This window comes from Myotis lucifugus, unplaced genomic scaffold (assembly GCF_000147115.1).
Source record: "Myotis lucifugus unplaced genomic scaffold, Myoluc2.0 scaffold_27, whole genome shotgun sequence".
Lineage (NCBI taxonomy): Eukaryota > Metazoa > Chordata > Mammalia > Chiroptera > Vespertilionidae > Myotis > Myotis lucifugus.
Genome location: NW_005871075.1, coordinates 1,984,657 through 1,990,656, shown reverse-complemented (window position 1 = coordinate 1,990,656; position 6,000 = coordinate 1,984,657).

Sequence of the window (6,000 nt, the reverse complement as noted above, 5' to 3'; positions counted from 1 at the left end):
GTATGCATCATAGCGACTTGTCATCGCGTTCGTGATTTGCATATTAGCCTTTTATTATATAGGATAGGTAGAATGAAAGTCCAGAAATAATAATGGTAATAATACTAAATATTTCTCCAATTCCTTTTTTTCCCCAAAAACATTGAGAATATACACATAGGTTAGCTTTCTTATCCTCACAACATCCAAGGGCCTGTTTATCTGAAAACTCAGTGTGAATATGGGGGGAGGGGGGGAATGTGAATTGATGGCCTTGTGCACTCTCCACTAATCTCTGTGAAGGAGGAGAAAATTTCGCAGGTATCTATCCAATTTTCCCAACACATTTATTGAAAAGACTTTCTTTCTCCATTGTATGCTCTTGCCTCCTTTGTCAAATATTAATTGACCATAATGTGGGTCAATTTCTGGGATCTCTCTTCTGTTCCATTGATCTATATGCCTGTTCTTGGGCCATTACCAGGTTATTTTTATTACAATGGCTTTGTACTATAGTTTGATATCTGGTATTGTGATACCTCCAACTTTGTTCTTCTTTCTCAAGATTTCTAAGGCTATTCAGGTTCCCTTTTGGATCCATATAAATTTTTGTATGCCAATAGTGTTTTAATAGGAATTGCATTGAATCTATAGATTGCTTTGGACAGTCTGAACATTTTAATGACATTAATTCTTCCAATCCATGAACATGGCATATGCCTCCACTTGCTTGTATCTTCCTCTATTTCATTTTTCAATGTCCAATAGTTTTCCAAGTACAGGTCTTTTGACTCCTTAATTAAGTTTATTCTTAGGTATCTTTTTTTGTTGTTGTTGCAATGGTAAATGGGATTGATTTTTTTAGTTTCTTTTTCTGAGGGTTCATTATTGGTATAGAAAAATGCTATCAATTTTCAGATGTTAATTTTGTATGCTGCTACTTTGCTGAATTCATTTATTAAATCTAGTATTTTTTGGTGGAGTCTTTAGGCTTTCTATGTACAATATCATGTTATCTGCAAATAATGACAATTTTACTTCCTCCTTTCCAATTTGGATGCCTTTTGTTGTGTTGTTTTTTTTCTTGTCTGATTGCTGTGGCTAGGACTTCCAGTACTATGTTGAATAAGAGTGGTGAAAGTGACAAGCCTGTCTTGTTCCTGATCTTAAGGGAAACACTTTTAGTTATTGAGTATGATGTTAGCTGTAGGTTTGTCATAAATGACCTTTATTATGTTGAGATATGTTCCCTCTATTCCCACTTTGTTTAGAGTTTTTATCAGAAATGAGTGCTGGATTTTGTCAAATGCCTTTTCTATGTCTACTGATATGAGTGTGACTTTTATCCTTCATTTTGTTTATGTGGTGTATCACATTTATTGATTTGTGAATATTATACCAACCCCGCATCCCAGGAATAAATCCCACTTGATCATGGTATATAATCTTTTTAATGTGTTGCTGTATCTGATTTGCTAATATTCTGCTATGTTCATCAGGGATATTGGCCTACAATTTTCTTTCTTTGTGGCGTCTTTATTTGGTTTTGGGATTAGGATAATGCTGACCTTGTAAAAAGAGCTTGGAGTCTTCCCTCCTCTTAGATTTTTTGGAATAGTTTGAGGAGAATAGAATTTTGAATCTGTGCAGCATCACAGCATGTCCAGAATATATCAGCATTTCCACTGTGCAGTTCAAACTCCTGGTTTTAACTCATGCAATCACTTCTTTTCATAGCTCATCTCCTTAGCAAAAGCCTGAAAACATTTCCTGACCCTTCCAGATGCACCGCTTCACAGAGATAGATATACATCATTATGGATAGCTGATACACAGATATAGATAGATGATAGATAGATAGATGATAGATAGATAGATAGATAGATAGATAGATAGATAGATAGATAGATATAGATAATAGATAGATAGATGATAGATAGATAGATAGATAGATAGATAGATAGATAGATAATAAGGAATTAGCTCATGTAATTATAAAGTCTGACAAAGTCCAAAATCTTCATAGCCAATAACTGATGTCCAGTTCAAGTCTGAAGGCCAGAAACTGATGTAGACCTAGGAAGATCTGAATCCCCAGTTTGCAGGCCACCATGCCAGAGAATTCTCTCTTTCTTGGGGTAGGTTTGTCTTTTATTTTATTTAGGGCTTCTACTAATTGGAAAGGGCCCACCTTAATTAGGGAGGACTATCTGCTTTACTCAGTCAAAGGATTAAAATTTTAATCTCATCCAAAAACACCCTCACAGGAACACCCAGAATATCTAATGTTTGGACACCCCCATGTCCCAGTCACGTTGACACATAAAATTAACCATCACACTTTGTGTGCATGACAAGCAGAAGCACTGCTCAGGAGCACAGAGCTCACAACTTTCCTTTGGAGAAATCCAGTTTTCTCAACCCTTCAATGAACCATTAGAGGAACCAACATCTATGGCAGAGCCCAAGCCAGTGAGACCATGAGCAAATTTCCTTATAGAGCTTCCATTTCCATGTATATGAGCTGAGAATCTCTGCATGAGAATGCTGGGGCTACTGTCAACACCACCTGGCAACCAACTGCATGGAGGAACCGTCACCATTCTCATGGCTGATTCCCACCTGGAAAGCACGCTCCCCTTAAAACTCACTCAGTTCAACTCCTCAGGAAGTGGCATCTGCCCGCCTGTCCCACTGAGAGGAATTTTTTAACCTGTATCCTGTCTCCATTCAGAAACCACAGTGGCCTAGGCCTCAGGATCATCTCTGTCTACCACTTGGTTTTACAAGACATGGAGGCCTAGAGAGGGTAAGCAACTTAGCCACGATCACTCAGAGAACTAATGAGACCTGATCTAAACACCGCCCCCCACTCCCACTCAAAAGCTCTGTCCAAAAATGCACTGCTGTGAACTCTGTGTGAGGTTTCCAGCCCCTCTTCAGTTTCCATTCTTCTGTGATAGCATCATAGCTACACTCAGTGCATAAATCAGAGATTTTATGCCTTTTTTTTAAAGTATCATAATTGTTGAAAGTATTACAGATGTCCCTTTTTCCCCCATTGGCACCCTCATATGTCTTTTGTACCTTCCCACTGTAGCCTTAACTCCTGCTGAATGCAGTAGCAGGTACTACCTCGCATCACCCATGGGGCATATTGGCATTTTGAGCAGGGCAAGTTTGCCTCCTGGGCCCATTTCTTAATGACAGTAACACTCCCCAGACTTCAGGAAAATCAAGAGTATTCCCAGACACTTCTCATGGGAAGAGGATGAGCAGCCATAGCTCCCTGCGAAGGCAGTGTATGGGCCCACAGTACCAGATCCACACAACATCCTTAGAGAGGCTGAGTCCATTGTGGTTTTTCTCATCCAAAAGAGTGAGTCAAGACCAGATGGAAATGGTGCCGGACTTCATGGCTCCAGCCTGAATGCCTGGCCCACCACAGCCCTCACTTCAGATTTGCACCTCTGGGCTCCCTGCTCCCAGCTGGAACCATTCATACTGATGGACATGGGCCATCAGTGCCAGACTACATAGTAGGTGAAAGTTCTGGAAACTTTACAGAAAAGTCAGTTTTTGTAAAATTTCCAGTGTGTTTTTGTAAGCCCCAAAAGGGAGATCTTTGTGCTTTGAATTGCTCTAGTTCCAGATGCTAAAGAGTGCCCATCACATATAACCTAAGCCAGGGCTCAATTCTTACTACAATTTAACTTCAGATGTCCCCCATAACAAAGAGGATATATTGATAAAACCAAATGCATCAAAATCACAGATAACACCAAAATAATTCTTATTGAACTCTGAGGTGAACTCTATTGTATTTTTCAAAATGTTAGGAAACACAATGTTTACTAGCTCATTGATGTCTCAGGAGGTACTTCTTTGGGAGGAAAGATGGGCAGTTTGATAATATGCCAGGAGAAGAAGGTTCAATGCGTATTTTACATAACTAGAACAAATATTCAAAAAATGTATATGAAATCACAAAAGACCCTGAATAGCCATGGCAATCTTAAGAAAGAAGAACAAAGTTGGAGGAATCATACTACCTTAGATCAAACTACACTACAAGGCCATAGTAATCAAAACAGCATGGTATTGGCATAAAAACAGACATATAGATCAATGGAACAAAATAAAGAGCCCAGAAAAAAAAACATGCTTTTATAGTCAAATAATATTTGACAAAGGACTCAAAACATATAATGAGGTAAAACAGTTTATTCAATAAATGATGTTGGAAAAATTGGACAGATAGATGCAAAAAAAATGAAACTAGACCACATTGTTACACCACACACAAGAATAAACTCAAAATGGATTACAGACCTAAATGTTAGACTTGAAATCATAAAAGTCCTAGAAGAAAACATAAGCAATAAAATCTTGAGTATTTCTTGTAGCAATATTTTTATCTGATATATCACCTCTGGCGAGGAAAACAAAAGAAAAAATAAACAAATAGGACTACATCTAACTAAAGAGTTTTTACACAACAAAGGAAACCATCAACAAAATGAAAAGACAACCCACTGAATGGGAAAACATATTTACTGATACATCTGGTAAGGTGTTACTATCCAAAATTTATAAGGAACATAAAACTCAAAAACAAACAATTCAATTAAGAAATGAGCAAAGGATCTGAATAGACACTTCTCATCATCACTAATCATCAGAGAGATGCAAATTAACACCACAATGAGATATCACCTCCCACCTGTCAGAATGACTATCCTATATAATAAAAGCCTAATGTGCAAATCAACAGAACGGCAAAATGAATGGTCGCTATGACATGCACTGACCGCCAGGGGGCAAATGCTCAATGCAGGAGCTGCCCCTAGCCCGCAGGCCCCAGGCCAGCCAAGGTGGGTGCCAGTGGGGGCCTCCCGATTGCCCTGCTGGTTGCCCCACAGATCAGCCCTGATCACTGGCCAGGTCTAGGGACCCTACCCATGCACGAATTTCATGCACCAGGCCTCTAGTCATCAATCAATCAACAAACAAGAAGTATTAACGAAGATGTGGAGAAAAGGGAACCCTGGTGCTCTGTTTGTGGGAATGCTGATTGGTACAGCCACTGTGGAAAGCAGTATGGAGTTACCTCAAAAAATTAAAATGGAACTGACTTATGACCCAGTGACTTCACTTCTGGGAATATATCCAAAGAAACCTGAAATCCTAATTTGAAAGAATACATGCTCCCCTATGTTCATTGCAGCATTATTTGTAATTGCCAAGATTTTGAAGTAGTCAAGTGTCCATCAGTAGATGAGTGGATAAAAAAGCTGTAGTAAATTTACACAATGGAATACTATTCAGCCATAAAAAAGGAGATTCAATGGACATGTATTTTATCCAAAACAGCTCATAGAAATATCCCCCAGAGGACCAATGGATTCTGGCTCCTCTGACATGACTGTATAGAACTATTACCCAGCTCTCATCATTTTAAGAAGAAAGAATGTGGAGTTAAGTATGTGGTAACTTTTAATCCTTGGGTACTTTGCATACCTACTTCCTCCTGAAGAGACACAAAGTGGATAAAATAGCTAAGCAGAAATTGAGCAAAAACCCCAGCCCTTTGAGTAGTTCAACCTTACCCGGGCAAGCCATCCTCCCTCTCTTCTGCATCTGTGATGTGCCGAGAATCTGGTATTCAAAAGAAAAGAGCCTCAATTTGTAGCATTTGGACGTTTATACAGTGTAAATACTCCCACCATGGTCCATTTCAAGCTACCAATGGCTTAACCATCAGGTGACTCAGTTCCTGAATATTCAACAGTTCTAGCCAGTCTGGCACAGAGCTGTATCTCATGCCACATTCAATCCAAATATATCCTGATAATGACTATTTCTCAGTATCACCCACTACCTCTTCGGTTTAACCATCTCTTACCTGGATCATTGCAACAGCCATTTCATTAGTCTTCTTTCAGCCTTTCCCTCCTTTTGTCTATTCTCAATACATCTTTAAGCATTAAAAATAGAAGTCGGAGCATGGCACACCTTTGC